Source organism: Chamaea fasciata, unplaced genomic scaffold (genome assembly GCF_029207755.1).
Source record: "Chamaea fasciata isolate MVZ Bird 193981 ecotype frontalis unplaced genomic scaffold, bChaFas1.0.hap1 SCAF_6, whole genome shotgun sequence".
Classification (NCBI taxonomy): domain Eukaryota; kingdom Metazoa; phylum Chordata; class Aves; order Passeriformes; family Sylviidae; genus Chamaea; species Chamaea fasciata.
Window position 1 is genome coordinate 56,718,696 of NW_027094091.1, and position 15,794 is coordinate 56,734,489.

General features: G+C 38.9%; 1 protein-coding gene across 10 annotated transcripts in view; it reads right to left on the reverse strand.

The window, feature by feature from the left end:
* Positions 1-15,794, reverse strand: part of INPP4B (inositol polyphosphate-4-phosphatase type II B) — a 293,798-nt gene that overhangs the window by 269,676 nt on the left and 8,328 nt on the right. Inside the window, exon 1 of one of the 10 annotated variants that reach the window (XM_066186444.1) lies at positions 4,948-5,493. The exons of 8 other annotated variants lie outside the window; for them this stretch is intronic. The gene's annotated coding sequence lies outside the window, so the exon portion shown is untranslated. Of the gene's footprint in view, positions 1-4,947; positions 5,494-15,794 lie in introns of those variants that run through there. One more of the 10 variants, XM_066186437.1, reaches the window with a different exon arrangement.

Genomic DNA, 15,794 nt, shown 5'->3' on the forward strand with positions numbered 1-15,794 from the left:
CTCCATTACTCAAAACCAGTCTTCCCTGGTTTTGGTCCTATGATTTACTTTCAAATTTAAAAAACTATTATACCTTTAAACCACACTATCTTTGCCCTACCTACCATTATCATCAGCACTCGTTCTCCACTTGATATTCACTAAGATGGTTTCCCTTGTGATGTGCCCAGTAATTCTGATCTTTCCTCCATTACGATTACTTGTTTCCAGATTCAGCACTGGAGAAATCTACCAATGCCCCAGAAGTCTTAGCACTGAACTGACATCAATCCAAGCGGCTTCTGCTTCACCAGCATTTCCTCTAAGTTGTAACAGCAACACTCTAAAAACATCATAATATCATGTACTGTAGTGCCATTCAATAATGTCTATTTCTAGGTTTCGGTTGTATCCTTCAATATTCATGTTCTGCTATGCTATTACCTTATGGCTATGATATCCAGTCTAGCATTTTCCAATTCAAATTTTTATTCCATTTTATACCCCAAGCTCTTGATATTTGCACAAAAGTGTTTCAGCTTTGCTTGCACTTCGGCTAATACACAATCTTAACTGCACTGAAAGCTGGCGTAGTCATAACCGGTAGTTACATTCCTGACTGCTATTCTCAGAAATATTTATTACACTTAACTTTTATTCTAATAATTGTCTGGTGTTCTGTACAGTTACATCACTTTATCTGCTACGCTATCCTTGGGTTTCTATCTCTTTTCATGTACACTTTAAAGGAAAAAGTAGGCATTATGCAAATCTATCACATTTCTCAATTTTAAGTTCTTCTTCAGCAACAGCATAAATTCTCAACGCCAGTGAGCCATTTCTCTGGAGATTGCAGTTTTTTCTCATCTTTTCAAAGGCTCCTCTTCCAGTAAATGCATTTTAAATGGCCAAAATTTTCAAGTCTTCTCTGTAGGAAAAGGTCTTGAGCGATACATCTCTTATCCTGATACATCTTTGTTCCAAAGCCTGAGAGAGCTCTGTTCAGTGCCAAGTAAGCCTGCACACGTGCCATGCAGCTTCTCCAACTACACTGCACTTTTCCAAAAGAAACCTTCAATATCTCTGCTGTCTGCAGAGTCACAAACACATACCTGCAATTACCCTCCATCAGCCAGATTTCTCTTCAGCCTTGTATTTTAGCACCTCAAGCTTCCACTGGGAGATTGAACAGACAGGTTATGTTGATTTACCAGTGGAGTTACCATTTTGTCCAGCTCATCTGTAGACTTAGAATTTTGCATATGCCTAAAGTCTTATGGGACCTCAAGCCCGTAAGTTTTTGGTCTCTCCATGACAAAGCAGTAAAATAAACAAAATAGGCTAGCAGGCTTGGAAAAGAGGTTCATTGCAGCTTCACATTTCTTTCACCTTCCCCCACTCCCAAAGTAAAATGAGGTGTGACCTTCACCAGCATGGGTTACATGGAGCTTCTAGTGACTCATTTTCTAACCATGAGTAAGAGGGGCGGGGGAATCGCACAGAAAAATACAGGATGACTTCTGAATGATTCCTTCTTTTTGAACATTAGTAGTCATACTCCTCTAGATATCAGAAATCCAAGTAACCAACTAGAAATTTAAGGCAGTAAACATTCAAAGCCACAGAAGAGGATGTGACACTTGTTCTCACCTCACAGCAAAGCAATGCAGTCTCAGCTGACAAAGCTTAAGGGTACTATCATAGTAAGCAAGCTCTGAATCTCAAATGGTGGCTTGTCACTTTTCTTAAGCAACAATAAAGAAAATCATGACAAAACATGAAGGCAGCAGCCACAGATCAGTATTTCCATCCTCTTTGTTTGTAAAATTAAGTCAGAAGTAATTTAGAATAAGAAACAATAGATAGCACTATCCCTGTCACTAGGAGATACTGATAGAGAAACAAGCTCTGCTTTCTAAAAGAGAATGTGAAATGAAAAAAAAAAAAAAAACCCAAATGCAGAACACAAGCAGCAAAAACAAAAAGTTGCAGTTTCTCACGTTATAGAACAGAGAAAGTTAATATAGCAACTCTGTTCAGGATCCTTAAGAAAGGTTTCTAAACAGTCCAGGTAACACTTAAATTCCTTTGTGATTAAACTATTTACAAGAGGCTAGACTTAGAGTTCAGAAAGTTTTGATGGAACACTAATTCTCTTTGGCATCATCATGAAATTGTGTGCTTCCTTCTACAAGAACAACAAATCTTTTTAGCACATATTTTCTGAAGGTGTTTGGTCTTCATGCTTTCACTGTTAAGCACAAACATTATTCACACATACTTAAGTAACTACAAATATTTTTACTCATTTTACATGCTCTCTCAATCTTAGTAACATAGCTTGTAATAACATTAAACAAACACAGCATCTCTCTCTCTCCCATTGAGCTCCTTATTCCATTCATCATGGAAGAGAGATGGAGGAGTAGCTGGTGTACTTTGCTTCTTCCTACTACTATATTATGCTAAAAAACTGGGGAGGGATAGTAAAGTAGCAGTTGGACACAACCATAAAAGTTAGTTTTTATCAGCCCTTGACTTTCTCTACAGAGAAGATACAAACAGGAACACTATCAGAACACTACATTAATTCAAAACCAAATGTATTTTTGTACAGAATCCAAAGTTTATGGGCACAAGTACTTTAGCATTACAACAGACTAAGCCTCATATTTTCACCAGAAGCTTATCTTTCTTAAAAAGCTTTGAACTGGGTGGGCTATGGGAAATGCTGAGCCTTTCTCTCAGTTCAGACCAAATCAGAGAAGCCTATGACCCAAACCTCAGAGTTACAAGTAAGTGTATCTTTTAAAGTACTGAAAATGCCAATGTCAATTACCTGTATCTATATCAGAGCATCTAAGAGCTATCCATCGATTCACAGAACACAACTTCACCAATTTTACAGAAGAAAGCCAGAAAGGCCTGACATCCTCATATTTGAAATGCAACTGTCCCCATTTCTCTCATGAGCAGTGGAGAAATGCAGTAACTGCTACAAACACAAGAGGGAACACAGCTTCTACCACATCCCCTACACATGGCACAACACTCATTCTCCCAGGGCATTTCACGGCCATGAACTGACTCCTTCAAGGAAGTCTGGCCCTCCTGCAAGCATTAACCTAACCCTGTTTCTTGTCTACTCATCCTCCCTTTTCGAGCAGCTATTTAATTTCAGGCACAGTGTAAGCCACTTCCCCTGACAAAGTCTGAGTAACTTGCTTATAACACATACTCAGACACATCCTCAGACACATCCAGCAAAACGAGAAGAGCCGGTTTGATGCACACTAGACCTTTTTTATAACCAAAATAATAATCCTACTAGTAATTTACAATTAGTTTTCAATTTTTTTTTTCAGCAAATGGCAGAGCTCAAATTGCCACATCCACCTGAACACACACACCTGCTTACTATCAACCTTACTTCTCATTTTTAATCCAGCTTGATATCCCACATACTGGCTATATTTATAATACAAACAAACTTCTGGTCTGTCTTTGACTAGCTTTTCTTTATTATTTATTCCTTTTCTTTAATATTCAAGTGCCTTTTTTTAACCCAGCTGCATCTTTGAGATTACTTTGAAGACAAACTTGGCAACCTGTATTTCATAAAGATGATGAAAAGATGGAATTTCAACCTAGACATTATGCAGGTATAAGAAAGCTAAATGCTAGCCTGTGAAGAAGCTGCATGCATGAATTGATGGGATTAAAGGGAACACTGCTTACTGAAAACCTGAAGTAGGATTGATCATATAAAAGATAAGTGGGATATATAAACACATGTGATACCTAAACTAATCCATCTGGGATAAAGAGACAACTCACTGATAAGAATTCAAGGTAGCATTAGGTAAATGACTGAGAAAATCATCCTGAGTTTAGCCTGGGATCAGACAGCAGGTAACTCTCAGCATGCCTGATTGCATCTGTATTTTTTCAGACACAATAGAAACCAACTTGTAACAATGAACAACTTGCTTATTATGATTTTTACAAATTTTAAAAGACACTGAACAGCTTATTCAACCGCAAAAGGCCCTTGGGCCAAATAGACAAAATAGGAAGTCTAGATGAAATTCTTAGTTTGAAACTAATAAGGAAATATGGTAAAATTTTGAACTTACTAATCACCTTTACAGGTTTTTTATGTATTGCAGCAATTTCTAGAGCAGCGTCTAGAGAATAAGAGAATGTTATACCCTCAGAGGGCAGGAAGTACTGAGGCATTGAGTTCTGCTATTGAAGAGGAAAAAGACAAGCTAGTCCCAAAATAACAGATAAGAAGAGATTAATTCAGTGCTCTCATAGGGACACCAAACCAAAGAGCTGCTAGGACAAATAAAAGAACAGAAATAATGCAAATTTTATTTACTAAAATACAAATCCATAGCTACTAACTTATGAAGCTCATTAAGACACAGATAGCTCAAGATTTCTTTCACAGCAAATCTCTGTAGATGCAGTTAGGAGCAAAACCTAATTTGTGGCATATTGTGGGATTCACCGTTCTTAGGCTCTATGTTTTATGCAAAGAAAGAAGAAAAAGAAGATGGCATAACGGAAACTCTAAGATACCAAGCACTGTGATACCAAAACATCTAATAAATAAATCTGACATAAAGCTGCAATAGAAACCTACAGTAATTTCCAAAGGTTTTGTTTCAATGAAGAACTAATATCAACACTATTAACAATCTCTTTTAGAGTTAGCTTCAGCCTGAGGAGCAGATTTTTCATGTAATAGGGGACCACATATATTTGTCAGAATTCTCCTTGGGTTACTACATGCAACATAAAGCCTACATTTCAATGCTTACTCCAGAAGGTCGAACAGCTTTCAGATACCTTTGTGAGCCAGGACCAGGCTAAGCAGAGAAACAAAAACAATACAAATATAACACATAATTCTCAGGAATTACTTCTAAAAGAAAAAACAATTACCACCAACCACCTTACCTGAGCTTAGTGTATCAAGGCACTGTCTTCAAGAAACTCACGCTGATTGCTTCTGGATTTTTTTCCCTCTTCCCCAAAATTTTCATTTTTCTACAAATCTTACTCTCTCCCTCTCAAACCCACAGCAGTGAATTTAGCAGTAACAGTCTGAAATTGCCGTACTTCTGGTTGCCACTCCCCCCTCCTTAAGGAAGGCACCACCCCACGGCAAGGGCACCAAAAAAAAAAAAAAGCTAATTCTCAACACCTGCTGTTCAACACAAATGAGCACCGGTATCAACACAAACCAGAACACCTGGCTGGGACCAGTAACATCCAGAACATCATTTGTTTCTGCTGCCCAGCACTAACACCACAACCCAGTCAGGGAGAGAAACCTCCCCAGCAACTTCAGCAACACACAGCAAAGCTCATCATCTGCCTTCTACTCTTGCTTCCCATTCTTCCCACAAAGCCAGGGGACAGGATCTCAGGATGCTCGAGTAATCTAACTTGGATTTAATGTTGCTATGTTCCTTTTAAACACAGATGAATCATAATCCCTGAAGGTTACGGTTTTCCATACTTGCAAGACTGCTCCTGATGGGATTAGTTCTTGCAATAGCATAGCTGATCACCACCATTAAACAAATACAAAAAAACACATAATCAAGTAGATGAATGTATGCAAATAAACAATTTCCTACAGTCTGAAGGGACATGCTGCTATGCCTAGAGAATGGCACAGTTTTATTTCTTAACCTAAAATTTAAGCAAAGCATTCAAACCCAAATTTCTCCAGCCTGCTGGAGCACTGATTATCTTAGTCCAGCTGCTTCAGTACCTGTGTTGTTTTCTGCTGCCAATCTTCTCCAGCCACATTCACTTTATGAGAGCACCTAATCTGCCCCACTGAGTCTGATTACAGACTAGACGTGGCTAACTATAGACCAGTGTCATCCTGTTGGCAACAAAATAAATCATTCCTCAGGGAGCTCTTTACAAGGCAGCTCTGTATTCCTAAAAACCTTGGGAAATAAAAGAGGTTGGGAAAATCACAGATAGACCGATGCTGGGGTCCTGCAAATGCTTTTCCTTTTAATGACTCCTCACTCCATCAATGACTGCACAGTTTTACTTTTGCTTCTCTTACATACTAGTTCTCTGCCACAAACATTCTTGTTAACTAGGAAATGAAAGAAAAAAACCCAAATCCTACATGAGTCTTCACATTCAATCAGCCAGTGCACGGTATATGTGCAGGCTAAACATTTCAGACATATCAGAAAAGGCAATGATTTACTTAATGAATTGTGAAACAGGGACCTCTGCTTACTCACAGGATTTTCATCTCAAAGGGACAAAATTCTCGTCCTACGTGTTGAGCCTTGGAAGAATCAGACTCCTGGACGCAGATTATAGGCCTGACAACTTGATTTATTCATTTTCCTAAGGAGTTGTGTGGTGGTTTTAAAGTTGCAAAGACATTAGTGTGTCTGAACGCTCATGTCTCCCAGAAGGAAAGTAATTTTCCATCTCCAGGATGAAAATGGTACTCTAAGTGGTATGTTCTCTCACACTGATGAAGAAAGACAATTTCTGTACAGGTTGTCCTGACTGGAAGGATAAGAAGAATGGAGTAGCTAACTAACAAACACTTCTGGTAAAGAGACAGGCAGCACCAGTAATTCATTTTTCTACTCCTTACACTCCACTGCTGCTACCAACAGAACTCAAGCTGAGCTGAATAGATGAAGCAGCAGAAAGCAGCAATTGATCAACTTTTTATAAAATTTTCTTCAGAAAAAAAAAAATCTCATACCAAAGTATTATTGATAGAGGACACAAAAAAACACTGTGAGAAATCAGCCAAACTTAATTTAAAAAGACCATCTGAAGAAAAGAGGGACATTTAATTTTGACAATGTTTTCTAGCTGAACTAACATTGTGAATAGAGAATTGATGTTGAGATGAGCCACCATTTCACATACATTTGAAAAAATATTTTAAACTATAATTGTGAGTTAAGTATTTTGTCCACTGCTGCAGCAAAACCTGAGGAGTGTATTGGATAGAGTATTTTTTATTCTCAGAAGTAAGGATATCAAACACACAACACAAGCAGTCCAAGAGTTTTCTTGGAGCTCATCATGGTGCCAAGATAAAAAGGGCTTCGGTGTACCTACAGCTCAAAACAAAAAAAAAAGTGAAAACCTGCTGGTTTTATAGGAGCACAGCACCCTCTGGCACTGGGATGAACATTAAGACAGCTGGCCTGTTAAGCAACGGGGACTTGCCTTCCACTAAGGGCATTAATTATGGCATCCTGGACAAAACCTAACTCCCAGATACATTCCTAGAATTTCCTGTGCAGTTTCAGACAGGTACTGTTCTTCTCTTTGTTCTTAATGGTGGCTATGGAGTTCTGTTAAACAGCTGCTGCATTCTACCCCAACATAGTAAAGATAAAGAAAAAATCCAGCCACAGAAAAACCGGCACATACCAGTGTATAGTTCAAGTATCTGGTTGCACAGTGTTTGGAACCATTTCAAAGAGAAGGGACAAGGAGGGGAGTAGTATCAAAATTAAATATTTCACTTCTTCATTCTGGGCTAATCCTTAAAAGAATCCATAATGTGTCTGGTAGTAATTTAAATTCTCATCTCAACAACAAAATAGTCCTACATTCACCCCAGGGAGAGAGGCTCTGGAAGCCAATCTAAGCATGAGAGAAGCAATTTACCCAAAGCACCTTATGCTTGGACTAATCTGGAAAGCACAGAGATTGAGGCATCAGCTCAAAACTGACATGAATTAGTGCAATGCCAATTAAGCCTGAAGGGAGAAACATAACAGCTTCATCTTCCATTGTCCCAAAACCCAGTAGTGTGCTTCTGGTCTTGCACTCCAGAGAGGATGATCAGGGGTGGGACATCTATTCAGCGAGGAGCAAAAGAGCCCTGCAGACAAAATCTATCTCAGGTTTCACAGTAACCCGGCCTGGCTACAGCAGTGCCAGGCCGACTTGTCACAGAAGACAGCTGTGTCACCAGCTGTTGTGTACCAGAGGCCGGGGACATTGTTCTAGGACATTTCATCTATCTTAAGACACATCAGCAACATTTATGCTGTCTACTTACTCTTCAGCAGAGTATTTAAAATACAAAAAAAAAAAGAAGCGAAGGATAGTGTACCTCCTAATATCTGCTTAGCAGTAACCACGTTTTACTACAACTCTTTGCCATACCTGGCCAGAGCTGAAGTTGTCTTTTTAGGTCTGATACTCTCTGGCAGCTGCTTTGCTGTTTTCCTCATGTGGCAGGCATCACTCAAGATGATTTTAGAAAATGCTTTGTTCATTTGTTTTGTTTGCATTTGTAAGTCTTCAGGTTAAGTGAAAGGCTAAGTACAGATTCAAGCGTGCAGTCTGTATCTATTTAAACATACGTCAAAATTTTGAAATGCTATCATACCAAAATACTCCCATCAAATCCCTTATCCATAGGAAAGAAATACAAGGAGGCCTAGCTTGAGGTCAAATTTCACAGTTATTAAATGAGCACAGCTCCCACTGACAGCTGCATTCTCTGCCATTTTATTACATTTCCATGGATGCTGAGAAAACAAGATATTTGCCTAGCAATTTGCATATCAAACTAAGGAAGAAAGCTAAATAAAAGTGGTTAAAGAAATACAACAGTAATCAGATCATTGGTTAGGATTTCTAGATCATTAGTTAGAAAAGTATAATTTGCCTCTTTTAAAGCCATCAGAGGAGTCAATCCCATAGTACCAATTCTGTTCCCTTCCCTGGTGGGGTCTGCTGAGTTGTGCTTTGAGGGGTGAAGAACGCCAGTCCAGCAGTGACTGCTGGCAGATGGACACAGATTCCAGCTCAGCACCACACTTGGGAGCAACGTGGCTTTTGTTGTTGTTGTTACTAAGGTAGGTGTTTCAGCGACAGCATTCAGGAAACTTTATTGGATGACAAGTCATCCAGTGGAATAAACGCTGCTGTCCTGTACCAACTGATTACAGGATACTCCTCATTCTTCTCTTTCATGTGGTGGAACTCAATACTACCTGGCAGGCTTTGCATGCTCTTCTGCCTTTTTCTGTCATACTGCTTAATTAAGATAATTTATTCCTGTGTTAGACTGTAAAATTACAATCACATGGAAAAGAGTGACCGGATTTTTTAAATTAATTTTTCAACTATGACTTGGACAAGATTTTTGATAGCTATGCAACTAATTTGTAGGCTACCCAAAATAAATTGCATTTTATTGATAAACTATATCATAATCTTAAAATATTTTACTTCATATTTGAAATTCATTTCTACACAGGCACAGGAATGTTTTTGGAAAACAAAGGACTACTTTTGAGATTCAATTGATGAGGTTTTGTTTGCGCTTTTCTATAAAACACAAACAAACAAAAAATACAACAGCTCTGTCATGCCCTGGATAAGCTACACTTAAATTTTATAGAGGAAAACAAAGGCAGAAACAAGGGGAAATACAAAACTGCCATCTTTTCCCTTGTTATCCCAGCATTTCTGTCATTTCTCATTTTTCTGGCCTAAGATTTTCTCAAACTGCCCAAAGGTTTGTGCAGTTGACTTACTTGCAGCTGCCCTCCACTCACTACCCAGAGGAGACATACAGTGAAACAGTTTAGATAAACTTTTTTACTTTTTTATTTTATTTCCTCAGTCTAAAACAACAAGCACAACTACACTTCAAGCCTTCATTTTCTTTTCCTCACTGCTGAATTAATAAAACTTGTTAACAGAAAAGCCTCAAAAACTGAGGAAGAAATCCATGTAAGACAGCAAAATGAACCAAGAGACTGTCACTTCACCTCCAGTGACCATTCTTCTAATCCTTATAAAATATTCTCATCCTAATCCCCCATACCTACCTCCAACTTCAATTATCCCTGGCTGACATTACAGGAACTACCCAGTCTTTCTTCCCACAAAACTAATTTCTACCACTTCCAATATTAGCATTCTCTAGCAAAACCATTCTTTTCCAAAATCTTTCCCAGTTTCCCAGCATCTTACCATGTTTGAGGCAGACATTCCCTAAAATACTTTTAACTATCCCACTATTAAAAAAAACAAACCCACCAAACAACCACATCAAACCAACAAACAACAAAAATAAAAAAAAACCCAGCCCAAACACCAACAACGTTATTTCAGCCAGAAACACCATACTTTTTAGTTGTAAAGAAAGAAATTAAACCTCCTGCATTCTGTGTAAAGCATTACACTGCATTTTAGATCAAGGCAGAAAACTACTGCTACAAGAATGAAGAGGAAGAAATATTTCAGTAAATGGCAGTACATAATCCTAACCAGATCATTAAGCAATTCTAAATGATAGGGTACTACAACTAAGCTGAAGAATAGAAACTGGGCTGGTGAGCAGCTACCAGCACACAAAAGTGCCTCTGCACTCAGGGACAGCAGCACAGGGGAAACAGAAGAAACCTTGCCAAAAATTCTTCAAATAAAGAATTGAAATTCAAACCGTAAACTCAAAGCAGGACTTTTACTAAAACCACCAATGTGTTCTGGTTTTAATAATACTGCAGATTTAATACTGAAGACGTTAACTGAGGTTAATCTCCTGAACTGATCTGAACCTTCTGTTCCATTGAAGTCACCAACTCTGACCAGCAAACTGCCCTGCAGAGTGAAATTCAGAGCACACATCCAAGGAGACAGCTCTTCCACTACGTCCTACTTCCATGAATGAAAAATAGAGCTGCAAAACACCAAGTTCCAGCTCAGAGCAGCACAGAAGTAAGAACTGTGCCAATGCAGAGCTTAACATAATGCTGACACAGATGACAACTTTCAAGCTTTGTTTTTCCAGATTAAGGTAATTTCAAAATCTACAAATATGGATGTTAATCTAAATTCCTTCCAACTCAGTGTTTATTTAGTTCCAATGTAATCTAACTTCTGGCAGTCACAGACAAAGGAAGATTTTATGCCTTATCCCTTAAGCAAAGGGTGACTAAGAAGCACCAAAATTCTAAAGGAACTACGTGCGATATCTTACCTATTTCATCTGCAAAAATGACTGTAAGCTATTTCTTATGACATCGAATTAAATATTAATATTCCTTAATGTTACTCTTAACATTAAGAATCCTCGCATGTTAAATATTAAATCCAAAACTAAAAGTAAGATTGGAAAATTACTTGCAAAAACTGTTAGAGACCCATGCCTGGTAATAATATGGATTTGAAGTTGAATTCAGTTGCTATTATCAGGAATCACTGTCCCACTGAGACAGGACCTACACAAACTCTGACTCAAAACATTGCCAAGTCCATGTCAGAGAGGCACAAGGTAGTTCAGCTAGACACAACTGGAAAAGTGTTCATTCTTTATAAGCACAGCAGCAGAAGCTTCTATAAGAATACGTATTTCTGCCTTTTGCTTTGACAGGTACCTCTGGCCACCACCTGTTTTATCCCTTGCTGCCCTTTTGGCTCAAGTTTTAATACGTCCATTTTTACAAGAGCACTCAGTTCTAGGCTTTTCCCCCCCAACTTCAGTAATGTGACTAATGCATCTACACGGGCCAGTAAGAATGGCAGTAATTTATGAAGTAACGCTGCTAGTTTCAAATACTATATTCTGTAGCAATTTAGCATACCAAGTACAAATAAAAACATTTCTGAAAACTGAAGGTTGAAAGTATTATATTGATTCATTCTGAATTTTTAGGTTGACATTTAAAGTTTTAGATTTGGCAGGTTCAACACAAGCTCACACAAACACCCATCTTTACTAGAGCCATTAAGTGCTTCCCTGGGCAATCCAGCCCAGAAATTTCTATTTCCCTATGCTTCCCATGTGCTAATGAGATGTTAAGCCGGTAATGCCGTAGCCACAAAGGTCCAGTTACAGACAAGGCAAGGCTCGCAGGCCAGGACAGCACTCACTCTGCCACAGGCTGCATAGCCTGTGCAAACAGAGTTTGCTTCATTGCACATAATGGTCACAGAAAGGTTTGGGTTACAAGTGACCTCAAAGATCATGTCATTACAATATTCCTGCCATGGGCAGGAATACTTTCCTTTAGACCAAGTGGCTCAAAGTCCCGTACAATTTGGCCTTGAAACCTTCCAGGGATGGGACATCCACAGATTTTCTGGGTAACATATTCCAGCATCTCACCAACCTCACAGTAAAGAATATTTTTGCAATATCCAACCTACACCTGCCCACTTCCAGTGTTAACTCATTACCCCCTGTCCTGCCACTCCATGCCCCAAGGGCTCCTCTCCAGCTCTCTTGCAGCACCTTCAGGATCCTGTAAAATTCTCCCTGGAAGTCTCCTCTTCTTCAGGTTAAACAACACCACGTTTCTCAACCTGTCCTTATAGGAGAGGTGCTCCAGCCCTCTGACTACCCTTGTGGCCTCCTCTGGACTTGTTCCAACAGGTCCACATCCTTCTGCTGTGACTTCAGAGCTGATGCAGCACTGCAGGCAGAGTCTCACCAGAGCAGAGGGGCAGAATCCCTTCCTTTCACCTGTTGCCCACGGTGCTCTGGATGCAGCCAGGGTATAGCTGGCTTCCCCTGCGTCTTTCTCTCTGCCCTAAGGATATTCCAATAAACAGGAAAAAAATGCTATTCCTGCTACAGATCTCAGCTTTCCCCTTACTTAGAAGTGAAAAATTAAATATTTCATGATGAAAAAACAGTATCAGAAAATTGGCACAAAACATATTTCAAACCCACAAATTTTGGATCCCACACTGTTCGTACATTTTTAAAGCAAAGCCAGAGAAAGATTAGAAAGTTTCTAAAATGTTACATTTATAGACAAAGTGTTAGTCTCGGTAGAAAAACTAATGGCTTCCAACATGTTTCTTTGGTAAACGGGTAAACTAAATTAGAATTTTGGGTTTGGCTTTTTTTTTCCCCTTTATCATTGTTTTTAATTAAGTTGGTCCCTTGCCTGGAGCAGTCAGAGTTGTTTACCCACAATGGCCATGAGATTCCTCGTGCTTGATGGTTTAATTACCTCCTCATTGGCTGGTAATTCTTTTAAGGCTTTTTTCCTTTCTTTTTTTCAATGTGGCACAGCGGACAAGAAGAATCATCTGTCTTTCTCTGTTCAGTCTTATGAACTTACTTGCACTGTCCTCTCCTTCACATATGATGACTTTTAAGTTGATGGATTAAGGCAGCATCTATTTTCAAGATAGTATAAATTATTTTATTTTTTCAGTTACCTGAGCCACTGAAGTCCATGACCTGTACGAACACCTGCTGCCTACAGACATTACAGGATCTGAGTTTTGTTTATTTGTTTGGTTGCATCACCTGTCAGATGCAGAAAATTCTACTGAGAAGAGCATGGCAAGTTCCATGCACCTCCCACCTCAACACTGTCTGATTCTGTTAGTGGTCTGGCTGTGATGAGAACTAGGTCTGAAAGCTATGCATATCCTTCACTGGGCTAGAATGGGAGCAATACTATTTGGACAGAAATAGAACAAGATGAAAGATAACCATTCATGAAGAAAAAGGAAAATCCAGTATTGCTGACAAGTGGGCGAGTCAGCTATAGTACAACAGAGACTTTACAAGTTTTTGACACTAACAAACACTTTTCATTAAGTTCAAAAAAACCAACTATAGGCACCTTTCACTAAAAAAAAACAAAACCCTGATTGCTCAACAGTATGTAAGAATAGAATTTACTGTAGTCTAAAGAGGCAGCCAGCTTATCTCCTCACAGACACAGAAATTCTCTAAACACAAACAGAAACAAAACAAAATTTCAGGTAAGATGGAAAGTAGCCAAGCACACAAAGACTCTTCTTCATTGTTAAAGATTCAGGAAAGCTGCTGCACTGAGACTGGTCAAAGCATACTCCTTTTTCCAGCTGATAGGCAAATTTCTATTAGCCCCAATGTTTTTATGGCTTCCCAGAGGTGCCTTGCTCTGCAGACATCAGCTCTCCTCCAGTTCCCCACTGCCATTCAACAGAGGCATATCTTACATTGCCTGTACAAGGACTCAGAATTCCAGTCCGACCCTCAGCCCAGTGAGTGTTTCCAAGGTGAGGCCGACACTTTTTACCAAAACACCAGCACACCTGGGTTTCTCTTACTGTCTTGTCCCTTCTGTGCATTTCCAGAATCGACATATGAGAGGCCAAATTACTGCTAAGTTTTAAAATCTCCTTTTAAAGATTTTATTTATTTTTAAAAAACAAAACCCAAAAGCCAAGATCTTCCAAAGTGCTTCCTTGAGCTGCAGCAAACCTGCAGCACTGCAAATGGGGTCAGAATCTGCTCCCATCACTTAGGGGAGGTGAGAGATGTGTGACATTGCTGACTACACAACAAAGGCTCTTTTGAATTATTTACTACAGCAGAACTAACAAATCATCTGGGTGTAAAGCTGCAACACTGTTCCAAATACAGAAATGGAAAACTAGGGTCAAAACTGACAGGCTGGTATTGTCTTCTAAAATTGCTTAAAAATATAATCTTCTTGCACTTCATAGTTCAATTTCCAAAAAAAGTATTTCTACCTTAACCTTCAAACTTCAGTGGGAGACACTGCTCTTCCAGACCACAAAAATAGATTCTCAAAGCTGATGTTTTTCAGAACTTAGCAAGCATCTGCCAAGAAAAATTCCCACATACATGGGCTAGATCTCCATCAGTATTTTATTTAAAATAGGAAATATGTTTTATGTTTGTGTTTTACAGTGTTTTGGCCCTCCCCTCTACCACCCCATCTGAACAGTTCATGGGGATAAGGGTAGCTCTTCTTTTTCCAAAAGGGTAAAAAAAAAAAAAAAAAAAAAAACCCTAAAAAACAACGAGAAGCCATAAACATCAGATGCTTCAGGTAAAATTCACAAGCGTGTAATTATTCTAACATGCCAAAATTGATTGTTAAGGTAATTTCAGAGCACTGAAAATGAGTAATCATCATTTTTCTTTGGGAAAAAGAGTACAGTTTTTCTATATTTTACTCTTGATATAAATCCTAATAAATATTCATAGATAACTCTAGGACACCTCATTAACAAGCTGTTCAACAAGTAGAGCAAGTGCTGAAGTAGATGTTTAAAATAATTGTTATAAATGTATCTTCCCAGAGTAACATGGAAACAACTGTAGCATGTTTTCTAGTAAAATATCAGATGTATTTAAATACGGTAGCCAACAAATGCTGCCACCTGGAAGAAAGTTCCAAGGTTTTGGTTCTAATAGAAAAAACAAGGGAAGCACTCCAGATGGGTTGACTTCCTCTTGTTCCCACTGTTCAGGTAAGAAGTGACTTGTTCCCAGCACCTTTGGAGACTGCTTGCTTTACTTAAGCTGGGGTTCACCACTTTGCTCCCCAGATCAGCATCAGTAATTCCTTCAGTTTTCACCCATGGGTTATAAAACACAGCCCAAACTGGACCAAAGGATTTAGTTTTCCTTATAATCATGGCTGGAGGTGAGATCTTTGGACATCAGATCAGACAGTTTATTTCTGGAATACTTTATATACAGGCCTAAAATAAGCTACCATTTAACCTTGGCTTCAGTGTCTCTATTTCTTTCACCCTGTGACTCAGTGAGTGACTTTTCACATTCTGCTTCTGTCAGGGATCTGCTCTGTCAGGTTCCCACACATCTTTAGATCAATCTTCAGCGGCAAATTGTAGGACAACTCCTATTAACATTAATATGGGCATCCACGACCTTCCTTTTTTGCTAAACTGGTGCTTAGCATTCTTTTACTTTTGTGCAAGATTACAGCAGTTTGCCATTCAATCAACACCAGTCAAAACAAACAAACAAAAATAGCTGTGAA